The 13,641-nt window shown below is 35.3% G+C and overlaps 1 pseudogene across 1 annotated transcript; it reads right to left on the bottom strand.

Moving 5' to 3' along the window:
- Positions 1–7,548: 7,548 nt before the first annotated feature.
- On the bottom strand, positions 7,549–8,478 carry LOC306639074 (olfactory receptor 4C46-like; annotated as a pseudogene). Its single transcript has one exon. The product of its transcript is annotated as an olfactory receptor 4C46-like (transcript).
- Between the last annotated feature and the right edge of the window lie 5,163 nt (positions 8,479–13,641).

The raw sequence follows: 13,641 nt of genomic DNA, 5'->3' as shown, positions 1-13,641 counted from the left end.
GAACTTTATGTGAAAGTTAATTATATAATCTGAAAATGTTGATATGACCTTTAATTAAACTTCTATGTCCTAATAATAATATGTGCCTAAATTCTTTCGAGATGTGGGAACTTATGTTTAACTTTTTATTTTTTTGCATGTGTTTTTTATTTCTTCAAGTGGTATAAAAAACTCTGAATTGTTAAAGACTACTCAAATAGTTTCCTGTGTAGAGTTTTTTCAAATATATAGATAAAGAAGTTATGTAAACAGACTAGGTTATCTACCATCTAAGCATACTTAATTTTCTGAAATGATGTATAGTATGAATAGATTACACACACTGTTGCAGCTTAGCCCAAAAAGGGAGGTAAAAGACAGATGTAATAGATTTCTCAACTCAGGTAAAGAATTTTGTTCTTTATGTTATAAAATGAAGAATAATAAAAGATAATTGATAATGAATGGAAGGATGACAGGAATTTGAGGAAGGGGGAATCTTGGCTACTATTCTCACAAATGACTTTGTAGATATTGCTGAGTGGGGTTCAGTAGTAAGTGGAAGTCAGAGATAGGAAGCACAGGCAAAGTACTTACAATATTTGATATAGAGAATGATGGGAATCAATGAAAGTATAAAAGAGATACTATATAATAATCTATAATCCTTGTTGACTAAATCACATTACTATATAATTATTGATATTCAAATATTTATTGATATTCAAGTATTTTGTGCATTCCAAGGTACCCAGGGCTATGCACATTTGATTCATTTTAATAGTTAGAATGGCCTTTGTTTTTGTTATTATTTTATTCATTTAACAGGTAAGGAAATGATGTCACAGACTAATGTTTACAGTTTTAGAAACAATGATAATGCTATCTGAAGCTTTCTGAACATTTCCTATCATTGAAGTGATTTTATAGACCCTTCCTGCAGATTCTCTTACTTGGGGTAAGATTCTCTTACTTCTGACCCTACAAAAAGCTAAGGAGGAATGATTTCCAAAATTACTATATTTATTAAATATATTACTATTTTTCATTACCTGAATACATCACAAATTCTCCTCTAGTTATCTGTCAATTGAAATTTAGATGTCTTCCATATTTTTTGTACTGTGAATAGCATAAAATGAATTTGGGAATGCACATGATTGAAATTCTGATTGAAATTCTTTTGGGTATTAGTACTAGTATTAGTATTAGTTTTATTTTTTGAATGTTTTAAAAAGGAACCTTCATACTCTTCCATAGAGGCTGAATCAATTTACACTGCCACCAGCAGTGACATATTTTCCCTTTCCCCACACCCTTTACCCTTGCCACCATTTGTAATCTTTTTTTTTTTTAATTAATTCCCATCCTATCAGGTTGAGTTGCTATCTCATGATTCTGATATGCATTTTTTCTAATGATTATTGGTAGAAATGCCCTTTTTATAAAAATGTAGGCCATCATTATGTCTTCTTTGAAGAGATGTCCATTCTAGGTCATTTTGTTCATTTGCTTATTTTCTGTTTATTTTAAAACAATACATAAAAGCATACATTTTACATGTTAATGGGGCACCATGTTATATTTTTGGTGCATATACACACATTGCATAAAGTTTAAAGCTGTTAAGTCATATTTAAGTCTTAAAAATTAGCATTTCCCTGTGGCACAAACACTCAAAATAATTTCTTTTAGTGTTTTGAAGTGTGTGAAAAATTATTGTTAACTGTACTCACTCACTCATTTCTAATTGTTACTCTGTATCCATTTATCACTGTATCTCTCTCACCTGCCCCCCCCCTACTCTCTCTGACCTTTGGTATCCACCATTGTACCCTCAACTTCCATGAGTGCACATTTTTTATTTCTCATATGAGTGAAATCATATGGTATTTGTCTTTTCTGTACCTGACTATATCATTCAACATAGTGATTTCTACACTCTTTTATCTATTTTATTGCAGAAAACAGGATTTCTTTCTTCTGTATATGTACCATAATCTCATCTTTCATTTGTTGAAGGGCAACTAGGCTGATTCTGTACCATAGCTGTAATTAATTTTGCTACAATTATTTCTTAAACCTAAGCATTCCTCTGTCTTTAAATGTTTGCCCTGTAATACATCTTAGTCACCAGAAGTAATAAGTTATCCATTGTAAAGAGACAACATGTAAGTCTTACCAACATTTTTAATGCCTTTCATTTTTATGATACTCTATCATACAAACTTGGAGTATATCTTATTGTAGTTAGGATCCCAGTAGTCTTATGGTTGTACATGATTTAGAGATTCACTGTGATGTATAGGAAAGTTATGTCAGAATCAATCCACTGTCTTTCCTATTCCTTAATTTCCTTTTGATATGTATCCAGGAATGGGATAGCTTAACCATTTAGAAGATCGATTTTTAGACTTTTGAGGAACCTCTATGCTGTTTTCCATGGTGGCTGTACTCACTTATGTTCCCCAAAACAGTGAATAATGGTTCTTTTTCTCCACTTTATCATCATTTATTATTGTGTTTGTATAATAATAGTTTTCCTGGGAATGTCTTTGTTTCTCCTTTTTTGTGAGTGCACTGGGGATTGAATTCAGGGGCACTCAAACACTGAGCCACATCCCAGCCCTATTTTGTATTTTATTTAGAGACAGGGTCTCACTGAGTTGCTTAGCACCTCACTGTTGCTGAGTCTGGCTTTGAACTCTCGATCCACTTGTCTCAGCCTCTGGAGCTCCTGTGAATACAGGCCTGTGCAACCGTGCCTGGCTTTATCTCTCCTTAATTACTAAAGCACAGCTTTGGTCCTGACAGTATTCTTGACTAACAGGTTTGCATTTTGTGTGTGCTTGTTTGCTGTGATTTTGTTTGTTTGAAATCATTTTAGAGATTCTCGGTTGTGTAAAGTTTTGAAGTTGAATGAAGGTGCATGACTTTCTGATTTAGTGATTCAGTTTTGACATTCTTTCACTTAAAATAAAACTTCTTAGCTTGAACATATCGAGAATTTATTAGGAATATATCTCATTTCTGGGAATACTGAAACTACCCAAGGGAATCAGTGTTTTCTGGTCATATTTTTCTGATTTCTTATTCACTGTGCTGTTTGTCATTATAACTGCAATGCTTTTGAAGGTTAAGGGAGGCCACTGGGCCCTGGCTACCCCTGAATAAAACTACTCTCTTTACATTTAGATTTCTTACTTCAGGGACCATAGTTCCCACTATAAAGGCTTTTTTTTTTTTTTTTTTTTTTTGGTGGTGTTGGGAATTAAACCCAGGGCCTTGTGCATGCAAGGCAAACACTCTACCAACTGAGCTATATCCCCAGCACCCACTGGAGGGTCTTAACCAAAAAGAAGAGCAATCACAGAATTCTTCAAGGATGTAAGGGCTCCCTTCAGAAATTTATTTCTCATAAGAGTGATTAAATGTGTGTCTTCTGAACCTTTCCAGGGTGGTCAAGTAGGTCCTAAATGACAAATCATGCTACATTCCACTTTTTCTAAGACTTTGAGTCCCTTTCTTACTGTTAGACCAGGGAAAGTTCAGAATTTCTAGTTTACTCATGAGCACTATTTTAGTGTCTGTTTTTCTTTTTTTTTTTTTTTTTTCTTTTTCTTTTCTTTCTTTTTTGAGAGGAAAGATTTATTTTGGCTCACAGTTTCAGAGGTTTCAATCCATGCTTCACTGACTCCATTGTTTGTGGGCCTGTGGTAAGGCAGTACAACATGGTGGAAAGGCATGCAGAGCAAAACTTTTCATGTCATGGAGGCCAGGAAGCAGAAAGCAGTTGGGGTTCTAAAACAAAATACTCCCTTCAAAGGCACACCCCCAGTGACTGACTTCCTTCAACTGTGTCCACCTGCTACTAGCCCACTCAGGTATGAACTTATTAAGGAATTATTCCATTGATGAGGTTAGTGCCTTCCCGATCCAAACACTTCCCAAGGGCTCTATCACTGATCATTGCTGCTTTGGAGATGAAGCCTTCAGCAAATGTGACTTTGGGGTACATTCTAGATGCTTTAAAAAGAAAAACAGGTTTTCTTAATAGGGTCTTTTTTGTTGCAACCAACTAACTGAACCAAGCCCTTCTCTACTTCCCTGAGATAAAATACTGAAAAAAGAATCTTTGCTAAATAAACCTGTATCATTTGACCTCATCTAACTTTATGTTTGTTCCACTGTTACCCCATCTTCATAATATGTACTACCACACATGTTCCTATAAATAAGTTACAAATTTTATGTAGCCCATTGGATTCCACTGTGTCTATTCATGAGTCACACTTTGTAGCCTTTTTAGGTTTCTTTTTAAAATTGAGTCTAGATGTAGGTCTAGGAGCCAAAGGGAGTGGTGGATGTTAATCCAGAGTCAGAATTAACTTGCAGAGCAACTGCCTCAGGGGGGATGATGAGTTTCTTTAGGGGTGGATAGAACACCTAATGGTGTAGGGATGCACTTCTACTGGAGTCAGAGAAACCCCTTCCATGTAGGAAGACTCATAGTTCTCTGTTCCATCTTCTCAGTTCCCTCATCCATCTAGTGACAGAAGAGTCATGATTGAGTCATGACTTTTCTTTCACTCTTCCTCAGTTATTTCTTTTTTATGACTTATAAATATTTGGGGAACTATCTCTTCTTTTCCAAATCAGTTTGAGTTCTATAGATGCAGAACAAGAGGTGAGAACTTTTATGAAGGTGATGTATGGAGGAAAAGACTTAGAGAAGCTGATGAGGTAGGGAAGGGAAGTGCATTATGTAAATGAAGTCTGGCTTCAGCTGGGAAACCTGGCAGCTCTGGAGTGTTCACTGTACTACACTGCTGACTCCACATGGAGGCAGGGACCCAACTTTCATGGTCTTGTAATAATCCTTTATTGTGAGCTTTGGGGTTCAAACATGGGGGGACATAATCCCTGGGTTGTAGCTTCCCTTTCATTTTGTGAAATTACCTGGAAAAGATTAAGACTGTGAAAGGTTAGCATCCCAGACGCATGCTAGCTGTGTGGGGCCCTCAGGCCTTGTAAGAGGAGATCTGAGGTGGATTCAACAGTCCACTGTACTTCCTTCACAGCAGGACCAGTGTTGAGTCCACAGTCTTTCACACTCTCATCATTACAATAGTCCTCTGTTAACCTGCTGTCAATCTTTTTGTCCTTCAAGTTGTTTCACTTACTATAACTTGAGTTATCATTGTGGAACTAAAATCTAAACATGTCACTCACTGGTTTAAAAGTACTTCCAATGTTTTCTCCATGTTCTTCATCATTAGGGTTTGACAGGATTATAGGAGCCTTCATGATCTTGCCTATGATTTTCTCTCCAATGTTAGGAGTCATAATTTACCTTCATAGTAGCTTAGTGTGCAACTATAATAGCTTAGTGGCTCACACCTATGGTGTTTCAATGAATAATTGTTTATTTAATAATCCCAATCATGTGGAGTGGATTAGTGTTCTTGCATGGTCTTTTATGCCTCCTGACTCTTGTTGTCTATTACCTGTCCTAGGAATGCTTTGACTCAATTTCTTGTCTTTGTACTCTACTGATCCTGTTCTATTCTATGGGTGCCATTTTTTATGTGCTTCCATCTAGGAATACTTTCCTGACACTCCTCTTCAGATCTTTGTTCAGTGGTCCTCCAATGTGCTTTCACCACATCCTTTCCATTTTACCATATATAACTCTCAAAAGTAAGGTTCTACACTCTCCTTGGAGGCTCTTAATATATCCTTAGCTCTGTGGAGAAGGTAACTCTCTTGTAGGTATCTTTTCACTCACCTTCAAAGCTTTCAAAATATCAACATTCCTTTGGCTCAAACCTATGTATGGCAAGAAGTAAATGTGAAATATTTTTGAAATCGCTTTTTGTATAAGCACAGTTACTTAAATTTAAAAATAGCATTTAATAATAAAATGTGACCACCACATAACAGAAAAATCATAAATACCCCACACCCATAGGAGAATGAAATCTTGTTGAGAGATATTAAAGTAAAATACATGTTCATAAGATGAGAAACACATTTAAAAATTTCTCATTCCTCATATTAAGTAAAAGTAAATATGCAATGAGGTTCCTCTAAGACGTCTATTTGGGATTCTCCTCAGTCTGAGTGAGATGAAGGCAGAAAAAAAAAAATTCCCTTGTCTCTCTTACTCTTTCCTACAGTGTATTTAATTTATTTATGTTTTAGACATTTAATCTTTCATCCAATACTTATTGGCTGTCAGAGTTTGGTATGTTCTGGAGATAATTTTTAGCAAGTAAGCAAGATTTTAACTGTGTATATAGTAAATAGAGTTTCTGCCTGACATTTAAGTTTTTTATATTTTTAATAGTTCTTTTTGATAGGTTATGAGCTTAGGGTGACCTTAGCACTACAGAACCCCTCTGAAGATCACAAGAAATTTAGAAATATCATTGAATCTTTGTTATTCACCACACAGAGATTAAATGCTTCATGTGTTTTCAAGCTCTAAAATCCTTAGATACTGTAATATTACTGGAAAAATAGGAACATCAGTTGTGATATGCATATTAATAAAAATATTAAAGAAAGCTGTTTAATTATTAGTTATGATCGCTTAGTATATATAATGTGTGTGGCACAGTTTTGTCTGCATTGAAACATGTATACTTATATGATCTTTTTCTCATCATTTCCTGGTAGTATATCATAGGAGTTAAAAGCATGCTCTGGAAAATCAGGAGCTTTCTGGTTATGGGATCATCACTGTATCTATGTTGACAGCTTCCTCATTCACCAGTATTTGCACAGGTAAAATGGAGATAATAACAGTTGTTTTAGTCAGTTTTAGCATGGCTATGACCAGAGTACTTGACAAAAACAACTTACAGGGGGGAATGTTTCTACTGAGGGCTCAGGGTTTGAAAGGTCTCCATCTGTAGACATCTGACACTACTGATCTTGGCCCAAGGCAGCACAGCATGAGGGAAGGGCCCATGGGAGGAAAGCTCAGCTCATGGCCTAGCGGGGAGGATACAGGAAGAGGAAGGGCTGCAGGGAAGAGAGCCTTCCAGGTCACATCCTCAGCAACCTCCTCCAGCCATGTTCCTCCTGCCTATGATTACTACCCAGTCAGTCCATTCAAACTAGGATAGCCTATCAGTTCACTGCCTTCAAATCTAATCATTTATCTCTGATATTTCTACATTGACAGGTGCTTTGGGGACACACCTTGAATCCAAATCATAATAGCAGGGCATATATATCTCATAAGTGTTATAGAGATTATTACCCAATACCACTATTTGTAATTATTTCTTTTTTATATTCATTAGAAGGATAGCATATGAATGCATATACATGATTGAAGCTAGAGATACAAAGCCCTGATTAAGAAGAATTTTACAAATATGAGAGAATCATCCTGGATTAGGTGTTCTCCACTATTTTGCAACCATGTATGGTTGTATCAATGAAGAATTTACGAATGACATTATGGTTTTTCTATATCCTTTAGGCATTCTTTTCTGAGATTGTTCAATATCTTTTGATCCTTTCTTCAGTTAAATCAGTATTGGACTTGAGGTATCTTCATTTGTCATCTGAAATGGCTTTGCTGCTAAACAATTTCTTAATGGTATTTTTCATCTGAGCATTTCTTAAGGTATAGATTAACAGATTTAACATAGGAGTAATCATAGTATAGAATACAGCAATGGCTTTATCAATGGGTAAAGTAGTTGCAGGTCTCATGTACACAAATACGCAGGGAACAAAGAACAGGACAACCACTGTGATGTGGTAAACACAGGTGGACAGGGCTTTGTGCCTACCTTCCAGGCTGTGAGTCCTCAGGGAATGCAGGATGACAACATAGGAGACCAGCAAGAGGAGGAAGTTTAACAGGCAGATGAACCCAGTGTTGGCAGCAACAAAGAGCCCCAGAGTGTGGGTATCAGTGCTGACCAGATTGAGTAAAGGGTTCAGATCACACATAAAGTGATCTATGACATTAGGGCCACAGAAGGGTAGTCAGATGATAAAGAGGAACTGGATGGTTGTGTGGAGAAAGCCTCCCACCCATGACATTCCCACTAATAGGTGACATACTCTCCGGTTCATGATGGTTGCATAGTGCAAGGGCTTGCAGATGGCCACATAGCGGTCACAGGCCATTACTGTAAGTAGAATGACCTCAGCATCTCCAAAGAAATGTTCCCCAAAGATTTGAGTCATGCATGCATGGAACAAGATGGTTTTCCTTTTTTGCAGTGAATCCACCATTGGTTTAGGGGTATTGACAGATGCATAGCAGGCATCAATAAAGGAGATATAGGCCAGGAAAAAGTACATAGGGGACACCAACAATGAGCTGACAGTGATGGTGATCACAATAAGCATATTTCCTGCCATGCAGATGATGTAGATGAGCAAGAACATAGCAAATATGATTTTCTGCAACTCTGGATTTTCAGTAAGGCCCAGAAGAACGAACTCCGTCACATTATTCCTATTCTCCATGTACTTGATGTAAAAGTTACTCACATACCTGCAAAAAACAATCCAGCCTTAAAATTTGTTAAACTTCTCCATTCTAATAAGTAAATAAAGGATAGATTCTATTGACTCATAAGAATATATGTGCAGATTTTTGTATTCATATATTTGAGTGAGGTGAAAAAATGTTCTGAGTCTTGAAGATTACTGGCCCTCCCAGTGCAGATCCTGCAAAGACTATATATGGGAGAAAGTCCAGAGGCTGAGCATTCTTAATTGTCTGAGATGATTCAGTGACTAATTTGAATTCAGAGGCTACACTCATAGTGTCATGTAAACCCCAAATCAGATGTAGGAGCGGGATGTGACTGCCTTCAAGGTAACTAATGAATGTTGCCCTTTTTTCCTTAGGAAATGGGGAAATGTGAGAGTTTAATAAGAATAGGAGTCAAAGATGATGGGAGCTTAACGAAGAGGAAATGAGATGTTATTATTGTAATCATCATTTTGTGTCCTGGATGAAGCAGAGTGGGGTTAAGTAAGGGGTGAAAGCCAGAGATCATAATTCATGTAGCAGATTAATTAATGATAACAACTGATATAAAGAGAGGAGGATGACACTTAGGAAAATGTAACCAATGTACAAAAGAGCAACTATAAAATAATTCATAAAATTTGTTGAATGAATCTAATAACTGTATGACACCTAATTATAAAGCAAGTAATATTTGTTCCATGTATGGCATGCTACCAAGTGCTTCACATGCACAATTCCTCCTAATAATTGAGATAACTTCTGTGACTGATGTTATTCCATCATTCTTACATGTAAGGAAATCATCTCAGAAACTAACATGAACAACTGTAATAACCTTGATTATGTTAACTGACAGTAACTGAACTCCATGTATGTTCTAAACATGTTATAGACATGTGCAGATCTAGTTCTCAAAACAAGGTTAATGAATGGCTAATTCTATCATTTCTTTTTACCCATCTTTATGCTTATTTATATATGCACAGAAGAATTAAGGATCCCATTTCAGAACAAGTTTCTAATAAGTAATAGGGTCAAGAAGAGAATAATTAGATTATTAGATTTTTTTAAATTCTAAAATGGGGTATTATGATGTTACTCAGGTTGACTTTAAAATTGTGAGCCTCCTGACTCACGCTCCTGAGTAAATGGAATTTATAGGCATGTATTTATGTGCCTGGCTTTAAGTTAGTCCTTTATTTATTTTTTTGTCATCCAATTCTTTAACATATATTGCTCTTTTCTCCTTAACCTATAATTCTCATACTATGTTATACTAAACAATGATGAACAACTTCAGAGGGAAGTTTAGGCAAAGCAATTTCATCATTAGACACAAAGACACATAATAATTCATTTCAACTCCCAAATGTTAAGTAAATGAGTATTTCTTCATATTGGAAGGGCTCCTTTCACTTGGCCTGTCCCTCACACCCAGTTCTTCCTTCTCTAATACCACTATAAAATATTGACCCCAGAGTTAGATGAAAAATGTGAACAACCTCATGGTGGTTAAGAGAGAGACTGGTTTGGAAGTCAGTAAGACCAGATGCAAATCCTATTTCTTCTGCTTGCAACTTCTTTTACCTGGGTATAGTTCCTGGTCCTGTACATATCTGCTTTATCATCTAAAAAGTGAGAGTAAAAATATCACCTCTTGAGTTTTTTGAGAATTGATTGTTACATGAGCACATTCATTACAGTTCTGGGGACACATATAGGGCTTTCATTTATTTCCACAACTGTGTATGCACTCAGAAAAGCTAAATGGACAGTTTAAACAAGAATATAGAGATATTTTCAAGCCTCCAGTCAGTTCAGGATTAATCCTCTGCATTACTTCTTTTAAAGAATACAAAGAGACCTGTTCTAACCACAGCAATTGATCCCAGAAAGACTTCCTGTTTCTACTAGGGCTCTGCAGCTTATGATTTGTGTTATTTAATATTTATATCTAAGTCTTATGTGTGTGAGAAGTGTACTTATATTTCATTTTTATCTGCACAATTAGTCTTGGTTATTAAATGAGATGTCTCAAGGCGAACTAACATTTTTTGTTGTTAGAGGTCTGTTTTTTATACATAGTTTCATCACTATGAGTCTCAAATTGTCTAATGTTAAATTTTCTCAATGATATTTACCAAATATCTTTTGAAAAAGTGGAATGAGGTTGAACTATTCTATAACAGTATTCAACAAATGACACTCTGACTGTATGTAACAAATCTAGAAAAGTAATGATCTCTGCATATGAAAAATTACAAAATTAATAAATATCAGCACAGTTGAAAATCTTACCTTAGTAGTTTTAGATGATTTTAATTGTGTTTTGAGTGTCCAGAAATAATTTCATCTTCATAGAGACCTCCTCTTCAAATAAAAAAATTTAATGTGAATTGGAAGTAAACTTCCAAAGATATTATTCAGGTAACCTAACATCAAATCAAATGTTATTAAGAATGTATCTTTAAAAAACTAAATCTTTTCATTTAGCTTAAATCCTAATATATTTTAATAGAAAATCTGTGATATTAATTTAGAATAGATTTGCTTGATACATTATGGGGAAATGAAAATCATTCTGTTGCTCTGGTCCTAGAGGACAGAAGGCAGGAGATTGGGAAGAAAAGTATTCAAATAGGTCACTGGTGATGAATCTCATCCTGGATGAATCAACTGGAATAAAAATATTGTCATCTCACAATATCAGGTTATTTAAGAGCTTTCCAGAAGGATTTAGAGAACTTGCTTGTACTTGTGCTTTCTCTCCCAGGAATTAATTATATCTTTTGATGGAAATATAGAAAGGGTATTCTAGAAAGATATATTTGAGAATCTCCAAGCTCTGAATGGGGAATTATATTCCCTGAAGTTGGAACATAATTTCTTTTTCAATCTGAAACTGGGTTGTTAGGAAAGCTGAATGTCATATAAATAGGATTGTAGCATAAATCCAGTGTGGGTACCAGTGATGCAGTTTCCCTATCATGTGTGTCATAGAGAGAGCTTCTTTCTTACTAATATTAAATCCTTTCTGAAAACCACTATGAATCAGTTGAGAACTAAAGAAGTGAAGGCATATTAATGACTATTTTGAAGTTTTTACTCCACATGCTGCTTTTCCTGATTTTCAGTGTTTCAGAAGTAGACAGAAACCCAAGAAGGGTCGATGTAACAGTGCTCTCTGGGACACAGCATGGAATGATAGGCAACATTACAGATTTGGAGAGACATTTAAAACACAGTAAGTGAGTTCCAGTCATTCCACATTTTGTCCATTGTAAAAAATGCCCTTGTTACTTATTTGCTGTTTAGTCATTTTAGGAGGACTGTGCATTTTTTTCTTAAAAAACATTTCTTTGAGGTAATTAAGATACAAAAGGCTGTACATATATGAAATGTACAACCTGATGTCTTGGGAGATACACATACACATGCGAATCTGTCACCACAATCTATACCATGACACTATGTGGTCACCTATCTGATCATCTTCAAATGAGTCCACTTCTTGTTTATTGTTATGATGAGGATGAGGATGAGGATGATGATGATGAGAACATCTAACACAAAACTGACCCTTTGAGAAATATTTTAAATATCCTGGACAGTATCCATCAGTATAGGCACAATGGTATATAAATCTCTAAACCTTATGCATGTTGTGCAACCAAATCATCATACCCTTTGATTGGCTCTTCCTCCTCCTCCCCTCTCCCCAGTTCTTGAGAACCACTGTCCCACTACCTATATCTCTGAGTTAGACTATGTTAGATTTATCCTTAAGTGATGTCATGTTGCATTTGCCCTTTAAAAATCTTAAAATCTTGACACCAAAGAAAACAAAAGCAAACAAAAACTGCCAAAAAAAAAAAAAAACAAAAACCAACAGCAAAAACAAAAAGACAAACAAATAAACCAATCAATAAATGATGAAAAAAACAAGCAGACATTACTCAAAAGAAGAAATGCAAGTGGACAACAAATATATGAAAAAATGTTCAATATTGCTAGTGATCGAACTATACTGATGAGCTGGAGTTGTGGCTCAGTGGTAGAGTGATTGCCTAGCACACGTGAGGCACTGGGTTTGTTTCTCAGCACCATGTGAAAAAATAAAATAAAGGAATTGTGCCTATTTACATTTTTAAAAAATCCTGAAATTTCATGTCACTCCTGTTAGAAGAGTAATTGTCAAGAATATCAATAATGATTTTCTTCTTTATAAAGACTGACATTATTATTTTTGCAATTATTTTAGGAAACTCCATACTATTTTTCTGTAAAGGCTGAACCAATTTATATGATCCCAAACAGTGGAAAAGAATTCCCTTTTTCTCACATCCTAAACAACATTTATCATCTTTTTGTTTTCGTTTGTTTGATTTGTATAATTTCCATCCTATTGGATTGAGTTGATATCTCATTGTGATTTGATTTGCAATTTTTCTGATGTTTATATTGGCATCATGCACCATTTAATTTATATGCTGGCCATTGGTTTGTTTTCTTTGGAGAAATGTCCATTCAAGATATAGCACATTTTTTCCTTACCAATGTTTTTTTTACTAATGTATAGAAATGTAAAAAGCTGTACACATTAATGAGGCACCATTTAATACATGTACATATTGCATAATGTTTAAATCAGGCTAATCATGCATATCTCCTCATTTATCATTTCTTTAGAGTGTAAACTTTCAAATTTTTTTCTTCTGGTTTTTTTGAAATGCATTGTACATTTTTATTACCATCACCTGATAGTGCTTTCGCACACCTGTGCTTCTTATTCCTCCGTAACTGCAGCTTACTACCCAGAGATCAGTATTCCCCCCACATATCCACCCCTTGATCTCCCCAGTCACTTGTAATCACCAGTCTACTTTTAATGTCTATGAGATTGATCTCTTTATGTTCCACATTTAACTAAGGTTGTGCAGTCCTGTCTTTCTGTGCCTGGTTTATTTCCCTTAACATAATGATCTCTAGCTTGTTGATGCTAATGACAGAATTTCATTCTGATTTAAGCTCATTTTGTATATGAGCTATATATTTTGAATAAATTCATCTACCAATAGACGCTGACATATACCCAGGAGTAGGATAACTGGATCATATGGCTGCTCTATTTCTAGTTTTTTGAGGAATTT

This window comes from Sciurus vulgaris (assembly GCF_902686455.1).
Source record: "Sciurus vulgaris genome assembly, chromosome: 11".
Taxonomy (NCBI): Eukaryota; Metazoa; Chordata; class Mammalia; order Rodentia; family Sciuridae; genus Sciurus; species Sciurus vulgaris.
This window is presented reverse-complemented; position numbering and strand designations above follow the sequence as displayed.